The 19,304-nt window shown below is 48.3% G+C and overlaps 1 long non-coding RNA gene across 1 annotated transcript in view; it reads left to right on the top strand.

Moving 5' to 3' along the window:
* Nucleotides 1-325: 325 nt before the first annotated feature.
* LOC147662096 (uncharacterized) overlaps nt 326-19,304 on the top strand; it is a 60,380-nt gene continuing 41,401 nt past the window's right edge. Inside the window, exon 1 of the long non-coding RNA XR_015305981.1 lies at nt 326-377. This is a non-coding gene — a long non-coding RNA (uncharacterized LOC147662096). The remainder of the gene's footprint in view (nt 378-19,304) is intronic.

Genomic DNA, 19,304 nt, shown 5'->3' with positions numbered 1-19,304 from the left:
TGCTGAGGTGTTTGGGTGTGCTCAAGTGGCAGCAGAGCTAGCTGTGGCTCTGGGTATGGTTATGAGACCCGATTCTTTTGTTCTGCTTGGCAAGCCGAGACCGTGCTTGTTGAATATTCACCCAATGTGAGTGGTGAGATCCACATTGTTGGTCTGCCTGAAGTTATGATGTTCCTGACAGTAGCATGTCTGCTAAAAGCGATGGCGTGCCTGGTGGAACTATAAAGCCAAATAAGAGAAAGTTATCTTATGACACCACAGTCTTCGTGACTGAGACCAGTAACACTGAAGACTCTGAGACTCACTGCAGTAATTTCTCCTTTCAGAGCGTTATTGCTGCAGATGGAGTGAAGCCCAGAAGTAAGCACATTACTAAGGTACCAACAAAGTTTAATATTTTTCAATCGTATTAACTGTTTCTCTTTTGCATCATTTGGAAATGCATTTTCTAGTTTTGTTGCTTTTTGTTTAGTTTTTTCTTGTAGGCTGTTACCTTTGGTTTAAAGGGAAATATGTTGTAGTGTGTGACATTAATGCTGCAGTTTCTATTTCATTACCATCATTTGCTTATCCAGGAAAATCTCCAGGGTGTAGGAGGTTTACCGTTCCAGAGTTCTTTCTTCCGCTTCTGGGCAGTTGTCGCTCTGTGGCGATCTGTGGTCCTGTTTCTCTGCTCTTCTTGTAGTAGCTCCTATCAGAGCTTCATCTTCCCGCCAACGATAATAAGATGCCAGGCATCACCCAGCACACAACACAGCCTATGATGAGCTACGTCTATCTGCTCGGTGCAGGTAAAGCGCAGATAAAGTTCTCCGGACCCATCTGGCTGTGAATGTAACCTATGGGCTTAATATAATGTAGGTACATTTATATAGCGCACTATCACCCAAAGGGTATCCTGGCGCTTAGAGTTACCAATCAGCTATTGCGAATACTACCCACAACAGTAGGGAGCGAATCTCTAGGAAACAGCCTCATTTTCAGTGCTTTTCTGAAACTTGACAGGTTATTTATTAGTCTCAGATCCAAAGGAAGGGCATTCCAAAGTGTGGATGCTGTGAATGAGAAGTATCTACCACCCATACGGACCCTAGTCACACAGGGAGCACAAATCAGATTAGCTGAGGAGGAACGCAGACATCTGACAGGAGCGTACCATGTGAATTTCCTTTCCTTAAGATGAAATGTAGAGCATACCTCCTTCCTGAGTGGCTCCAGACTGCTGTGTGCAGACCCGATAGCTGGCAGCACCCTGGAGTATGTATGTATAAATCAGATTATGTTGGAAGTAACCTGCAATATAGTGGCAGGCAGCACCCTGCCATAGAGTAGGATTTCCTGGGTGTGAAGGGCGGCTGATTCTCATTTTGTGCTTGATAGTTTTCCAGAAACTCATGTTCTTGATTATTCATGTTTGTCAGTAGGTAATTTAACACGCTCAGGCGTCAACACGCCAACCAGCTAAGAGGGAGACAAGAGATGGGCATGCGCAGCCTAGCGGAATCGGATCAGATCAGGTCACGCGCGCGTTCACCATCTCCTGTCTCCCTTTTAGCTCCTTGTAAGCAGACACACACGAGCGCACACACACACGAGCGCACATGCACGCACACATAGAGACACCCCCGCGCCGCGCACACACACACACACACACACAAGCGCACAAAGACACACACCCTCCCTCCCCCCTACAACTAAGCACCACTCCGCACACACAGACACGCGCACACACACATTCCCCTCCCCTACTCACCGGGCTCTTTCCACGTGTCCTTCTCCCTCTGCAGTGGGTCAGTCTCGGCATCTGGCTCCGTGTCTTCTCCGGCGACCCTCAGCTTGCGTGCATGCTCACGGCGACGGCGTCTCGTGCGCTCCCACTGTGGTATCGGGTTCTCCAGGCCTACATACTCCGCAGAATACCCTCTACACCATAAGAACTGTTGGCACGGAAACTAGAAAATGCAAAAGACAAGTTTATTAAGACCCCATGGGGTGGTGGTACATTCCTACAGCACCCTTCGGTAATGCAAGAAGTATCACACCGAACATCGGTGCAAGTCCTTCTTTTATACAGTTTTACAGCAATAAAACATAGGCGGTACACAGTTACAGAGTTTTAGGTACATATATGGTCATTTTTGGAACACAGCCAACTCGTGGGAGGAGCTACAACACCGCTGGTCAGTTTGGCGGAACATTCCTAAGTGATGACTGGTCAATCTAAACTGCGCATGTGTGAGCTTGACCATTACTAAAAATAGCCTGTTGCTGGGCAAACTCGAGTGGTCAGTGGTACAGAGGAAGGACAAAAGGGCATGCTGACCATGAGGCAACGCATTCTCTAAAATGGCCGCCGATACATACAAAATGGCGTCTGACAACTATAGTCCAGATAAGGGAAAGGTATGTGTAGCAAAGCTTAACGCTAACTCGATCACCGTCAAATTACGACAGACGACCCTTTTAGCGTTTAGCTGAAGCTACCTCATAGTGGACGTAATCGGGGTACTCATCTTCAATATCAATAGACATGATTTGTGCTACTTCTTTATGAATCATTTGTTCATGTTTAGCAAAAGCTCGTTTGGATGGAATACAAGCAGAAAGGCACATAGAGCATAATACAGGGCCACACTGGATAGAGGCATAAAAAGAATAATATCCCAATTATTACACATAGAATCGTCAGTAACTTCCAACCCCAGGTACTAAGTATTGACCAAAACCACCCCGAAAATGTCCATGTACCATTATCAGGATGTATCTCAGCAGCAATTTTATGTAATTTGGATATTGCATCGTACACAGAAGGTGAATTATCTGGCACATATACACAACAGCTACTTCCGATAATGCAGCATGCTCCTCCACGATCAGCTAATACTACATCTAATACCATCCGGTTTTGGAGCGTTACAATTCTAGTAATTTGAAGTTCTTCAGTTAAGTTTCCTAGAGTAAAAGCAGTATCATTAGCAACCGCTTCTACAACACGAGTTAACCGTCTTATTTTTCGACTATTTAGAGCAGCCCCAACAAAAGAAAACAGGCCCAAATTAAAATCGACATATTGTTGCAACGCAGTGTCCGTTTGGTCAATGTCTTCAAGGACTAATGCTCTCTTTGCCCTATTCAATATGAAGTCGTGATAAAGGATGTAATTGTTATGATACACAGGGGGTAATACAAAAGATATATAACATGTTCCTAACCATCCCATAGGGAGACGATGATAGCCTTTATTTCCACATATAAAATACGTATTTCGGGAGGCCACAAATGAAATGCCATTTGGAGTATCGAAGGTAAGAGTGGTGTTACATTCACTTCTGCCAACTGGGATTGTATCTTTATTACGAACACAGAGATCAGCTTTAGTATCAATAACAGTAATTACATGTGAACTGGACATATTAACACTCCGTTGATTATTATAAACTCGTGGTGCTGACACGTTGTCGAGGCGGTACTCCTCCCATTCAAACTTAGTTCCTTCAGCTTGCGGATAGCCATCTCGATCATGGTAGCATATCTTGTTGAGTCGAAAGAGCAGCCCCCCTTTCGTTGGCCATCGCAAAGTGAATAGGAGTGCATACCAGGCATTACAGGAACCATTATGGGAAAACGGGAGTGGGATAAGCGGTGTGCCTCCTTTCTTTTGATGCCCTGGCAACAACCCACATACCCAGCAGTTCGAAGTGTTAGTCATATTATGGGTGTGATGCAGAATCTGAATAAAACTATTGTTCAAATAAGTCTGTCGGTGCCGTTCTTCATGATAGGGCAGAGTAAAATGGAAATGTTCAGATGGAATCGGGGTAGTTGGCAACAAATGTTCTCGTACCGGCACCACATGTTCTACTACCCAAGCTATCACAGCTATTACAACAATTGTCAGAACAAATAGCACTGCGCCAAGAACTCTCTTGTCTCGTACTGCAGAAGATGCCATTGTTCAAAGTTCAAAATGTCTCAAAAACACAACTAAAAAATAAAAATATGAGTGCTGAGCTCTGAGGTAGCCGTTGGTTTCTTATCCGAGATTCAAGACGGGTGTCGCTACACTTGGCAGAACAGATCCCCCCCCCTTGATATTCCTGGCTTCCGTTTCACAAACCTGGAGCGGTAACTCAACCAGTCTCGCACAAAGAAAAAAACTGCTTATCGTGGTCGTAGATTGTATCTCTCTCTTCCAGAAACAGTGTGGTCCGGGAAGGCTCCCTCCGATTCAGCAGACGTTACAGCTGGGCTCTTCTCCTCATCCAAGATGTCTCGATAATCAGACAGCACAGTTGGGCTCACCAAATCCGGAGAGACACGGCGGCAGTGAGTAGAGTGCACCCACCGCTTCCTGTTGGTGACTCGCACAGCCGTACGAGTTGCAAGTAATACCTGCTCAGGACCGCGCCACCTCGGTCCAGGCTGCTTGTTCTCTCGAAAGAGCGGATCATTACATGGTCGCCAGGACGAAGATTGTGAGCTTCTCCAATGGAATTGTCGGGGAGCGCTTCTCGAACCTGTTGATGAATAGAAAGTAAATCATTTGTTAATCGTGCCAAATAATCGTTCATCATTATACAAGGCACATCATGTAACAATCGAGGCTTAGGAACTCCCCATATATTCATTGGCCTTCCAAACACCACTTCGTAAGGTGTGAGGCCAGTTCGGGAATGGGGTACTGATCTGATAGATAGCAACGTCAGAGGCAGAGCGTCCGGCCATTTCAAAGACGTAGATGCCACAATCTTTGCTAGCTTTAATTTCAGAGTAGCGTTATATCTTTCAACAAGACCTGCTGACTGAGGGTGGAACACAGCATGAAATTTCTGCTGAATTCCCAATCCCTTCATCACGTATTCCACAATTTTCCCAACAAAATGAGGACCATTGTCGCTCCACAAAAATTTACAAACGCCGTATCGAGGGAAGTACTCTTTGAGCAAAACCTTAGCTGTTGTCAACGCTGTATTATCCTTCGTGGGGAAGGCCTCAATCCATTTACTGAAAGCACATACCACCACTAAGACATACTTAAGGTTATTACAACGCTCAAGCTGGATGTAATCCATTTGCAGTACTTCAAACGGTGCAGTAGGTGGAACAAACCCTCCTTTCGGAGTATGAGTCCCTTTTGCAGGATTGTGCTGTAAACATATCAAACAGGTCTGCACTACTCTCTTGGCCGTATTGGCAATCTCAGGATGCTCCCAAACCCGTGCTAGCAATCGAGTAATTGCAAGAGCTCCAACATGTGGCAATCCATGTGTCATTTGGACCATCGCTTGCAAGTAAGCTGCAGGCAATTTCCATCTTTCCATATCTTTGCTTCTCCAGCAACCCTCATCATCCAGCACTCCCTCTGCTGCCCAGGTTGCCAGTTCTGCTTCAGACGCTGATTTCTGAATGTCTAGTATCTCTTCTCTAGCATCATGCCATCGCTCAGCCTGTGATTTCACCACGTACATTGGCGTGTCATTTCGTAACATAACGTTTGTCTTGCTGTACTGTCTGCAAAAGCGTTACCTTGTCCCACTTTGTCAGTGACTTTTTTGTGTGCACTGCATTTGATTATCGCCACTTTCTTTGGACAAAGTTACGCATTCAAGAGATCACGCACTAGTTCTCCATGCATGATGCGTACTCCATGCGACGTCAAAAACCCGCGTTCTCTCCAAAGTAGGCTAAAGTCATGCGCTACTCCGAAGGCGTACCGGCTGTCTGTGTAGATGTTCACACATAGGCCAGCACTCAATTCGCAGGCTCTTGTCAAAGCTATTAACTCCGCTGCTTGGGCCGATTTCTGTGGTATTCGTGCTGTTTCTACCACTGTCTTAAGTGTCGTGATCGCATATGCTGCAGAAATTGTGCCATCTGGCAGCCTTAAACACGATCCATCAACCCACAGTTCCCCATCCACATCTGGAAGTGGCGTATCCTGTAAGTCGACACGACCCTTTGTTTGTTCTTCGGTCAGGAAAACACAATCACGGTGTTCTTCCTCCTGGCCCTCAGCAACCGGATACGGCAATAAAGTGGCAGGGTTCAGGGTAGCACATCTCTTTAGTGTGATGTGTGGCGCCAACAGTGTGAGCTCATATCCTGTTAAACGTGCACTTGTGAGATACTGGGTCTTCGTTTGATTTAACAAAGCATCTAACGCATGGGGAACTAACACCAACAATTTGTGTGACAAAACTATTCCCTCACTCTGCCGTATAGCCACTGCCGTTGCTGCAACTGCTCGGAAACACCCAGGTAATCCTCGTGCCACAGGATCAAGTATTGCCGAAAAGTATGCGCAGGGCCTCTGCTTATCCCCGTGTGTCTGCACTAACACCGACAATGCACAGCCATCTTTCTCGTGCACATACAACGTGAAAATCTTTGTGTAATCTGGCGTACCTAACACTGGTGCAGAACAAAGGGCTTGTCTCAATTGTTCAAAAGCATTCTGACATTCATCTGTCCATTCAAGAGGCATTGGTGTAGTTTTGGACAATAATGCTAACAAAGGTTTTATAATGTGTGAAAACCCCATTATCCACTGTCCACAAAAGGGACGTTAAACCTATAAAGGCACGTACATCTCTCTGAGTGCGGGGGACTGGTGTATCTAAAATTGCTTGAATTCGATCAGATGTTAATGCACGTCCCTCCTTAGACAAAAGATGACCAAGGTAGGTCACCTTTGGTCTACAATATTGTAACTTTTTCCTAGAAACTTTGTGATTGTTCTGAGCAAGAAAGGAGAGCAAAGCAAGAGTACTCTCCTCACACTGCGCATATGTATCTGCAGCCAGTAAAAGATCATCCACGTACTGGATAAGATCTACTCCAGATTGCAGATCAAAAGAATCAAGCTGTCTCTTTAAAGCCTGGCTATAAATACTAGGACTTTCTGTATAGCCTTGAGGAACACGACAAAATCTATACGATTTATTATTTAACGTGAAACCAAATAGATATCTGCTGTCGGGATGGATGGGAATGGAAAAGAAGGCATTTTTAAGGTCAATTACAGAGAACGTGGTAGCAGTGGGGGGGACCAAAGTAAGTAAGGTGGTGATATCAGACACCACCGGGTACAGGGGCACTACAATTTTGTTTATTTCTCTCAAATCAATAATAAATCGATAGACTTTGTCATCAGTGTCTTTCTTCAGAATTGGAAGAATCGGGCTGTTACAAACATTGTAGGGAACTTCCTCCACAACTCCCGCAATAATTAAATCCTGAACAATGTGCGTCAGGGCAATTTCACCTTCTCTAGATATCTTATACTGGGGCACACGTGGCAAAGACACTCCCTCCTTAACAGTTATTCGAATAGGCGGAATGAGCATCTGTCCCACATCCGTGTCTGATGTAGCCCATAACGTATGTGGGAGAGAGGCTAATGCTTCAATTTCCTACATAGTACATAGTCTTCCTACATCCGGGTAATTGTCATTCAAAATAACCCGCACTCCTTCAGGAGCGCAGCGTATTGTTGCTCGAAAATATTTAAGCAAATCTATGCACATAATATTGTCTGGGGTATGTGGCGACAATAAGAATGGACATAGACCGGGGGAGGAGCCAAGATGGCGGACGGAACGGACGTGTGAGCTCCCGGCTCCGCAGCCTGTCTGCCTTTAAACTAAAATCCTGCTATATATCCTGGACTGTACCGTGCTTCACCGAAGCCATGGACGTGCCGGACCTACTGGCTTTCTCCTGAGGTCTCTCCCGGCTGGATTCTTCGTGAACTCACGGCGTTTGCCGACCTCCGGCGCGGCCCCTGGAATCTGTCCCGATGAGCGCCGCCGGTCGCCGCTGGACATGGTCGCTGGGTCTGTATGTGGCAGAGCCGATCTCCTTGGGAGCGTAATCCATCACAAGACTGGGCTGAATATTCTTAATTATTGGACGCGATTTCGGTTAACAGCGAGCGTTTATTTGAAGGGACTGGGACTGTGCGGACGGCACTTTCCTTTGTTCAGGGACGGGCAGCCTGGGCGGACTCCATCTTTGGCCGTCTCCACCGCCGTAAGCGCCTGCACCCGCAGCGAGCGAGGAGGCTCTTGCTCCGCGCGGCCCCTAATCTGTGCGCCACGCTACCTTTGGTGGCCCAGTCTGCTGCTCCGTTTGGTGCTGTGGTCGCCCCCCCCCCCCTCACTCCATCGCGGGTGGTCTGGACGGGTGGCAATGGCGCCTGCAAATCGAATTGGAAACGTTGTGGCTCCCCTGTCTTCGACATCTGCCGCCCTGCCTGTCCTAGAGCTCGAGGCTGTTCTGGGAGCACCACTGAGCAATGCTGATCGGCCAGCACTGCGAAGGGACCTGACTACTGGCGACATCCTGATGGCCCTCGCGGATCTTAGGTCGGCATGGTTCAGGAATGCCCAAGAACTGGAGTGGACGATCGATAAAGCTACTTCTGGCATGGAGCAGCTACGGCTGGCTGATTCCCTGCTGCCCCCCACTGCTCTCGGGGTGGATACAGTGTTGCAACGTGGGCATCCGGAGGGCTGCCCGTTCCCTGGCTACAGTGTTGAGTGTTTAACATTAGACAATGCTACAGTAACAGTGTCTCCCTCCACTCCGACAACTGAGACTTTGCCTCTACAACTGCTGACATCGTCTTCTTTACACTATTGGAATGCATGCCATCCTGGTACAAAAGGAGAGCCCGTTATTTTGGACGCTGAACTGGTGGGTGCCTGGGGACACTCCCCCTTTCTTCCCCTGCTTCTTCGAGAGCGGCCATCTTGCTCCTTTGTCCGGTCTAAAGTGTGCATGCAGCTGTGGCTATGCCTAGTGGGATTCCGACGTTCGGGACAGGGCTGATGATTCTTCCCTCGCTGGCACTGACTGTCTGCCTGGTTGTGACCCCGGACTGAAACACTCGCTGATGCATTGATTACGTATAATATGCGATTATTGCCCATTTCAGAGTGTACTCTCTGTTTTGCGCGCTGGCCTCTTCTCCATTTCAAGCCGCAATTATTGTGTTATATCATTTTCGTTTCTTCTTTATGGGGCGACTGTTTTTTGCGGGCTGGTGGTTCAGGGGCAGATGTTGTGGTTGATGGCTGCGGACCTTGTATTTGATTAGCCGGGGGGGATCCGGACCGGAACACTAAACGGCGTAGGGGTTGCAAATGGCTGGGAGTCCGGGAGATCTGTTATTGTGTGGGCTCCTCCCCGCCTCCTTCTTTTTGGGAGTGGTAGATCAGCTTGTTCTTTTCTTCCTCCCTATATTCAAGTGTTGAAATTCTTCGTTTATTATCATTTTCTTTTTCCTTCTTTCTACATTTTTCTTGCTTTCTCTCGCCTTTTTCTTTCTTCTTCTCTTCTCTTGCTGTATTTCGGGTTTATGGGGCGACAGACACTCTGCTAGGGGGGGGGGGTAGGCCATAGCCTCTGCATGTGTGTAGGGTGGGGGGTTATATTTCATTTTTTGTTAGTTTCTATGGGACCTATTTTTGCTCTTTTATAATTTTCTTTTTTCTTGGCCCGTGTTCAGGCATACTGGGTGAGGGGTGGCGGCGGAGATACGAATGGGATGTTGAGATTGCTACCCTGTAGCGTGGATATTGTGTGGCCATCCTGCCTGGTCGGGACTTGCTTGTCGAGATGTGGATTGACCGGAAACTGTAGCTAATGTCAAGTCCCACCTGCACGGTCCTTGCTCTTATTTTATTATTTTACGAGTACGGAACAACACGACCTGAACTCAATAGTTGCACAAAAAACTTTAAAAAAACTTAACCTTCATTACTCCTGTGTCATGGTCTTGCGGCGTCCTCCAGTTTGATTTCTGCTTAATGACCGATGTGCTGCTGTATTACTATGTCATCGTATTGCATGCATTAGTGCTATATGCGAGTTTGTGGCCGGCCGGATGGTTGTGGGCCCGTATTTGTTCTTTATTTCGTGCACAATAAAGGTTTTCAAAAATTAAAAAAAAAAAAAAAGAATGGACATAGACCAAAGAATCTGTCAATGCAAAATGTAAGTGGTTGTGATAATGGGCTTGGAGAGGGTGTGCCATCAAACCCTATACATGTAATCGTTTCGCCAGACAGGGGAGCCCTTGGAACCAAGTTTTTAGACAGAGCACTGCGAGTAGCTCCTGTATCAACCAAAAACTGATCAGTAGAACCCAAAACGACCGCTGATACATATGGACCTCTTTGATCTACTGGCACTTCAACCGATTCCACACCCCATCCTACGCAATCCTATGCGTGCACATAATCCTGAGACTCCACGTACTCACCCTCCGATATCTGGTACTGATTCCGTTGATCGAAAGTATTACGATCATCCTGACCACGACCCCTCGCCTCAAACCTACCACGATCACTTCCTCCACCTCTTGCCCCCGAATAACTATTCTGTGTCCTTCCACCTCCTCGACCACGCTGATTACGTTGCTCACGAAGCACCGGACAATCTTCGGCCCAATGCCCAAACTCTTTACAGTATGCACATTGATCCTCAGCAATGTCAGTACGACCATAAAACGTGCCATACCCTCCTCGCCTGCCTCTATCATTTCCTCTTGGTTGCGTAGCACGAACCTGAGCCAACATCACCTTCGTCTTTAACTCCTTCACCTTCTTATCGGTACTTTCTTTAGCCTCTAATTCCTGCCGCTCATAATACTGAGCCATAGTTAACAAGGACGCAGAGGTCGCCGTGGTCCAGGAACTTTCACTAGTCTTCAATCGTTTTGCAATCTCCGGGAGGAGATTAGCCACATACTTATCAACAAACAAATGCCTACCCGTATCATCCGTTAATAATTGCCCACTGTAATCATGAAACGCTTCTTCGAAACGTGAAAAGAAGTCAGATACTGACTCATCCTGTTTCTGTTTGCAAGAGGCTAACATAGTCCAATCAATCTTTTTAGGGGGAACAAGCATTTTTAATTTATTCAAAATAGCTGTTGGGAGGTCTAGAATTAACTGGCAAGGCTTACATGCAGGCTCCCTATCTAAATCAGCTTGAGCTATAGTTTTCCAATCCGCTCCTAAAATTGCTTGGTCATCAAACTTACGAATCGCTCTCCACATATCAGGGGGTAGTATTAACCCAAAGAAAAGGTCAATATCAACTAACGTCATAACACATGAAGAAATAGCCCCCTCCACTCCTTCATAGAAAGCTGCCGGATTTTTACGGGGATCAGGTAAAGCATTTTTCAATGCCATAAAATCTGCTCTATTCCAAGGCGTATACACCCAATTATATATGAAATACCCTTTTGCATCCCCGGACAATTTATCATCACTGGTACCTTGCCCTTTGGGGGGGACATACAAAGGTGCGGCTTCACGCATAGGCATAACATGAACTTTAGAACTCTTATCTGCTCCAAAGATAGAACACTCTTTGGATTGTTCCGTCGACCCCGGCGCAGGCACGTCTGCTGCTTTTCGTGCTTCACGCAATCTGGACGCCTCATCCCGTAGGTGGACCAACCGCTGGAAAAACCCATCCGCATCTGTAATAACAAATAAACCTTTACGCATATTCTCACGATGAACTGATATATCCTTAGGCTCTAGATCAATCGAATGTTTCCTAAATCGTTCTACGACTTCATCTCCGAAAGCACTTAAAAAACACAACTGTTCTCGCTCTGACCACTTAATTCTTTCAATGTTAAGCTCTGACATCGTTATCTTATTCAAATTAAGTTTGCGAGCAAAACTGCGCAACTCCGCAGCTTCACTAGCAGTTAACCTCTTACTCTTACTACCTCGACCATCGTCGTCCGAATCCTCGTCCGGGGCCGTAGGCGAAACGTACGGAGGCGGGCACCGATCTAGTAATGAAAAATCATCAACTTCATTAGTAAGGACAGGATAAAGCGGACGCCGAATAGGAAATTGACCGCTCGTTTGCAAATTACGTTCCCGTGCCTCCCTCTCTTTCTTTTCCTGCAACTCCTTCTCCTCCAGCTGTAAAGCCTTATCTCGAGCAGCCTTGCGCTGCTCTTTTTCCGCCAAGGCTATTTCACGCTTCATTCGTTCACGCACTGCTTTCTCCCACATTCGTACACAATCAAACATATTTTGTCTAGATCTGCGCTGAAACAAACATTGCTCCACAAACTGAACCTTTCGTAAATCAAACGACCCATGTAGTGGCCATTGCAACTCGGGATCAGATTTGATGTATTTATTCCATAATTTACTGTACAGTATAGGGGGAAGGCAGAATTTTATGTACATCTCTCGATTGGGAGTCCCCTCTGGGGGAGCCGGCTGAGATTCATTTAATCGATAAGTGGTACCATTTCCAAAACAGCACATTCCTCGGAGTGTGCTTAAAACAGGCATGTTCAAAAAGTATCAAGGAAACGTGATAGCACAAAAAATGGCACTTACTATACTTCACACAAATGTGCCGCTCAAACACAAACAAACTTAGAGAAATATCTCCACATGCCTGCCTATGTGAAGTGCACTGCACATATAGTTCAAATCATAGAATCAAATGTTAGCTAACTCAAAACATATTCATAGAACCACAGTAAGCGTCCGCAGACTACCTTACCACTCACAAGCTTACCAAAATCTCAGATATCCAGATTCCAACTGCCAAGGTCTGTGATCAAAACAGGCAAATCGGCACTGTACGACAACTCGAACGAGCAGGATCTCTGTCGGGGACCGGCGCCACCTGGAAGGTCAGATCGGAAGGAAAGGAAGAAAACACCGTGGGTGCCAAGACTCGGGTCACTCAGAGGCAGCGTACGCGTCCATGGCGAGTTTCCAATCCTTCGTCACGACCTCTCCTTCGGGCATCCGAGTCGCCGATGAGTCCCTTCGTGGTCGCCAATTTGTGGTATCGTGTTCTCCAGGCCTACATACTCCGCAGAATACCCTCTACACCATAAGAACTGTTGGCACGAAACTAGAAAATGCAAAAGACAAGTTTATTAAGACCCCATGGGGTGGTGGTACATTCCTACAGCACCCTTCGGTAATGCAAGAAGTATCACACCGAACATCGGTGCAAGTCCTTCTTTTATACAGTTTTACAGCAATAAAACAGAGGCGGTACACAGTTACAGAGTTTTAGGTACATATATGGTCATTTTTGGAACACAGCCAACTCGTGGGAGGAGCTACAACACCGCTGGTCAGTTTGGCGGAACATTCCTAAGTGATGACTGGTCAATCTAAACTGCACATGTGTGAGCTTGACCATTACTAAAAATAGCCTGTTGCTGGGCAAACTCGAGTGGTCAGTGGTACAGAAGAAGGACAAAAAGGCATGCTGACCACGAGGCAACGCATTCTCTAAAATGGCCGCCGATACATACAAAATGGCGTCCGACAACTATAGTCAAGATAAGGGAAAGGTATGTGTAGCAAAGCTTAACGCTAACTCGATCACCGTCAAATTACGACACCACCGCGTTTTCAGTTTCGCGCCCGTGTAGAAATCAATTTGTCTTTAATTTTAATTGAATTCTGGGCTGCATCGCTCAGTTTAATGAGAGGAAGCATCACGCCTTTAGCAGGTGTCTAAGGGCTTCATTTTACCAACAGTTGAAATCGTAGGCTGTCAGTGTGGGGTCACTCAGTTTTAATGTCACTGAGGGACAGGCTGATGCCAGTGTGGGGCGTGTATGTGTAATGACAGTGAACACATGGCCCAGTGCTCTTTTCTGTAGCCTGCGACTGTAATGACAGAAGGGTTCACTTCCAGATTGGTTTATTACAGCAGTGTTCTATCATATTACTGACAGAATTGTCATTTTCCTTGTTGATATCAATAATATCGGGTCAAGTTCGCACTATATAAAATTCCGTAACAAAAAAAATAGTATTGTTGCATAGTATACTGTAATAATAATTCATACAGACATTCAATGGTGTAAAAACACTAGTACAATTTTATTCGCACTATAGTTAATGAAATTATCATTAGAATTGGTTTTATTATAAACGTATATATCAATTATATTTCTATTATTTAATTTTCTAGTATTAACATGGTCATTATTCATACAGGGTACAAATGCAGCCCAAAACACATCACCTTGGAGACAGGGCAACAAAAAGACAGTGCATAATTTGTGCAGGTGGTCACATGTGGTGGGCCCAGGCCCTAATTATTGGGGCTGTGAACGTATTCCGATTTGTACCAAGAAAAAGATAAAGGCAGAAAAGAGAGAAGGAAATTAGGAAAGACATACATAATTTAAAATAGAACTGTTTCGAAACATGGACGTCAATTTTACCTGGGGTAGTGGAAATGATATCACACGCCATCAGACCTGTACTTTAACTCGCACACATGCTTACACATACTAACATTCACATGCACTCTCTCACCCACAAGCATGCATACAACTTACATTTAACAATATTTTTTTTACTTACCTTAGCTTCCAGATAGGGTCATATTCTAGCTAATGTACTCCATTTTATATTACACTAACAGTGAACAATATTCACTATTTTCATAATTAAAAAAGCATTTTCACTGCAGTAGGTCTCCCATTTGCAATAGTTTAAACTATTGGCATTTTAAATGACAATGTCTTTGATTTATGTTTTAAAAATCAAAACATAAATAAAAGGCACTGTCATTTACAATGCCAATAGCTCAAACTCGCATAAATGCAAGACCTATTCCATTGCAAATGCTTGTTTAAGTATTTGACACAATATTGAATTTATAACCTTTGTTAGGTCGAGCCTACTCCATTCCGCAGGAATGAGTAGGCGAGTCTAATGCCATCACACCAAGACTTAGACTAAGGTCTCCCAAGCGGATTTCCAAGCGGATTTCCACGAGTGCATGCGCTCTCATGCACAAGCTTGCCCGAGCCTTCTGCCTATCAGCCTCCCTCCCACCACCCCCCTAATTGCTTTAACTTTTACGGCCTCGAGGCCGTGAGCTACTTCAAAGAGATCCGCTCCGCAGCTAATCTGACATCAGCATCTCTCCCCCTCCCACCTCCCACGGCCGTCCTTTCTGCCCGCCTCGCACAGCCTGTACCGTCTATCCCTACCCCTTAACCCTTCACCCTGCCCCCACCACCTCTCGATATTGCTGCTTGTTATTGAGGAAGCTCTCATTACGTTTCAACGTCCTCCTCTCCCTTCCTTAGCCATTGTCTTTTGCTAACTGCCCACATTTACAAAGCTGACAGCTTTCATGAAATGAACAGTTCTGCAAAGTACACGGTTTGCGACTTCACACACACACACACACAAGGTGGCCAATTTAAATTGTAAAAATTGCATTTTAAGTTAACAAATACTGAAAATGTCTGTCCAACTTGTCCCGGGAGCCTCTAGGCCAAGGTGGTGCAACATCATTTGCTACCTTTTGCACCTACATCGTTGCAATTTAGCTTATTCATCTATAAGAATACACTTAGCTGCCATAGCAGCTTATCTTCAGAACAGACAGCATCTTTTGCTGTTCAGAGTGCCAGCAATTAAAGCATTCATGGAGGGACTCAAACGAATAATTCCCCCAAAACACCCACCTTCACCAGTCTGGAACCTAAACATTGTTTTAACCAGACTGATGGGACCACAATTTGAGCCGTTACATTCATGTGAATTACAATTTCTAACATGGAAGGTGGCTTTTCTTGTGTCTATCACGTCACTAAGAAGAGTTAGCGAGCTGCAAGCCCTAACTATTCAAGAGCCATTTATCCAGATACATGCAAAGAGAGTAGTTCTCAGAACAAACCCTAAATTCATGCCAAAGGTGGTATCCCACTTTCATATTAATCAGACAATAGAACTGCCAGTGTTCTTTCCAAATCCACAGTCAGTACCTGAAAGGGCACTACATACACTAGATGTCAAGAGAGCTCTGCTATACTACATTGACAGAACTAAGGATTTTAGAAAGACTAAACAGTTGTTTGTGGCATTCTCACCACAACACAAAGGCAACCCCATTTCAAAATCTGGGTTAGCGAGATGGATTGTTAAGTGCATTCAAATATGTTATCAAAAGGCAAAACGCACGGGGGCGTGGCTTAGCACGCGATGTGAACGGACGTGCCCGGGCTGAGCTCCGAGTGAAGCTCCCCTACCACGGGCCAATTCTCCGTTAATTTCACCAGTGGCAGTCCCAGATTTGGACCGAGTGCACCCTGGAGCCTGATAGATCGCCGGTGCGACTTTGGGACGGATCGGAGTCACGGACCCTCCGACCGGCGGCGGCCTCGGCAGCTACCCGACCTGGGCCCACTTCCGGCCGGCAATCCCGATCACCAGAGGCCGGGGATCCGGCCCTACGAGGTAGGCCGTGCCGCGCGCACCCACCCCCGATCTGCAGTGAGTGGGGAGCGGGATCGCGCCACTGCGCCTGGCGCCCCCAGCGACCCCACTGTCCAGGAGCCCCTACATCTGTGAGCGGAGGCGACACCCCCGGCCATTACGAACTGTGACACCGGCCCGCCTGCCTGACGGCGCCAGGAACACCCCGCTGAGCCTCGTGGTCCTCGGAAAGGGATCGCGTTCCACCGTTTGGGGGCCTCCACAGACCCTGTTACCCTTGAGCCCCTGCAACTGCCAGCAGGACCGGTGCAAGCGCACACACTGGGCCCCTGTTCCCCCTCTCTACCCTGCAGTGCTCACTAGCCGACGTCGAGCCTGGCCTGTCTCCGGGGACCCGGCCTGCACCCAGTGACGACAACAGCCGCACCTGAGCAGCCCCGCTGGTGGATGATACTACACCGGGAATGCTGGACTCTAACCGCGTGGGAGCGGATCCCGAGTGATCCCGCACACAACACCTCGTGATTCACCCCACGCCGAGTAGCACGACGCCCTGCAAAACCCTGGGTGGTGTCTAGTGACGCCCGGACAGACTACACCTCCCGGACCCAGGGGGACGGGGGCGGCCAGAGAGGCCACGTGGTCCGGCCTAGCCGGCCTGCACGTGGCACTACCAGGAGATGGCTCACTGTGGGGACATTCGGAATGGCATCTAGCGACACACAGGAGCTCCCGCGCCGACTGCGACACAGCCTTCTCACCCTCCCTAAGTGGTGACACTGAGCGAGATCCCGGGGGCCCTGGCCGTATACCGGTCCCCTCGCCAGCAGCGCGCCGCCCGGAGCGAACGGCGCGGAGTGCCTGACCTTGTGGCCGTCGCGCACGGGGCCTCGCGGTGTGGATTGCGGAGGCCTGCAAGCCCGGCTGCTTTGCAGCGTTGACCAGTCCCATGTCAGGGAGGACTAGAGCGAAGACCGGCACCGGTGGGACACTGAACAAGGGCAAAATGGTGAAGAACTACGAGGTTGACCAGACTGCCTCCAAACTGGACACCATGCTAGCGGCCATGGAGCGCCTGGAAGAATCCGTACAGATGACCCGTACTTCGCTGGAGACCAAGATAGATAAGGTGGCGGTGGACCTGACGCATCTCCGGACGGAACACAAGAAACTCTCCGAACGCACCACGGCCCTGGAACAAACTATGGCGGAGGCCTCGCCCAAGCTGGTACAGACGGATAAGCACATACGCGACCTCCTCAACCGGGTGGAGTTCCTTGAAGACAGGGCGGAGGATGCGGAAGGGCGGGCCAGGAGGAACAATGTGCGCATAGTAGGTCTGCCGGAACGATGGGAGCGGAGGGAGACGGCGGAACATATGGAGGCTTGGCTCCGAGACCTGTTACCAGAGGGCACACGGTCACCGCACTTTGTGGTGGAAAGGGCACACCGAGTGCCGTCCCGTCCACCCCCAGAGGGCTCCAATCCCAGGCCAATGCTTATGCGGGTGCTGAACTACCGTGACCGGGACGCCATTCTGCGTGAAACCCGGAAACTATCGGACATAAAAGTGGACAATGCAAAGGTGATGTTCTTCCCCGACTACACAGTGCAAGTCCAACGGCAACGCCAATCGTTCATGGCGGCGAAGCTACGACTCAGGCGTCTGGCTCTCAAGTACTCGTTACTGTTCCCGGCACGCCTCCGGGTGGTGGCGCAGGACAAGACTCATTTCTTTGACACTCCTGAGGCGGCTGCGTCCTGGCTGGATTCTGGGATCGACACGGGCCATGGGCCCGCACCACCAGAGCAGCGTAGAAACCGAGGCACCCGCAGACGAAGGCACCGGCGCCCCTCGCCGACCAGGTCATCCGCAGCGGACACGGACATAGGTCCCACGCCAGAGCAAATACAAAGTGAACAGCAAGAAGCCCTCCGGATAGCGGCCGAGCTCAGTGGATCACAGTCGCCTATCCTGATCTCCAACGCCAGCCCAAGATCATGCGGGAGCGAGGACGACGAATACTTGTACGGACTGCCGGATGAGCAGGTTACAGAGGGCCTACCGGAGGTCACACCCCAAACGGCGGACCTAATAGCATAGCGACCCTTCTCACCCTAGTCTTAGATGGACCGCAGCGGTTGACGCCGAGTAACAGGCTTTGCTCTCACTGGATGACCCGCTTGGACATCCCCACCGACACTTCTGAAGACTTTGGCTGACACTGTCGGCACTGTCCCCGGGGCCTGTGCCCTGCTTCCGCCCCCCTCCTACCCAAGTGCACCCTGGGCTGCCCTCGCCGCCGGGAGGGGGATCGGACCTATTCTACTTGAGCAACACCGGACAAATTGTATTGAAGGGGTGGACGGACCCCCGGAGGTGAGTGCCCCATGGGGGGGGGGGAAGAGGAGGCCCCCCGGAACAGAGCATCCTGGTTTTGTGACATTAGACACTCTGGCCCTGAAAGTGGGCACTGACATTGACTTCTGATGCCCTTTGGCCCACAGCCCGTGGAGGGGAGTCACCACGGCTCTCTTGGCCTAGTGAACTATCCTATATTGCTTAAGTAACGTACTTTGTCATCCCCCCACTGAACTCACGGATTGATTGAGCTCATTAGAGCGTTTGGGCGGCGACATGTTTTGCTGTCGCCCTTTTGGCATTATGGTTCTGTTAATGTTCTTTTTTAGACTAGTGTCGGCACATAAGTGTTACAGCTTACATCCCTGGGTCTGTGCGGGACGGCGGGTTGGAATACTGGTAATTGATGTCTGCTGCTGTGCATGTGTGGCCGGGGCGGGCGGGGGATTGGGGGGGGTGTGCGGGTGATTGGGCGAGATGGAGACTGGGATGCCTACGGTTAAATTTTGTACCTGGAATGTCAGGGGAATGCACACACCCTCACGCAGATACCAGGTGTACTCCTATCTTAAAAGACATCAGATACAGATCGCACTGCTGCAGGAGACCCACCTGGTAGCCAAAGAGGTAGCCACACTTCGTCGTAAATGGAGGGGGCAAATATTCGCCACGACCGT

The sequence above is a fragment of the Lissotriton vulgaris genome, unplaced genomic scaffold, assembly GCF_964263255.1.
Source record: "Lissotriton vulgaris unplaced genomic scaffold, aLisVul1.2 SCAFFOLD_2894, whole genome shotgun sequence".
Taxonomy (NCBI): Eukaryota; Metazoa; Chordata; class Amphibia; order Caudata; family Salamandridae; genus Lissotriton; species Lissotriton vulgaris.
The sequence above is the reverse complement of the archived record's forward strand: the minus strand, read 5'-3'. Positions and strand labels throughout refer to the sequence as shown.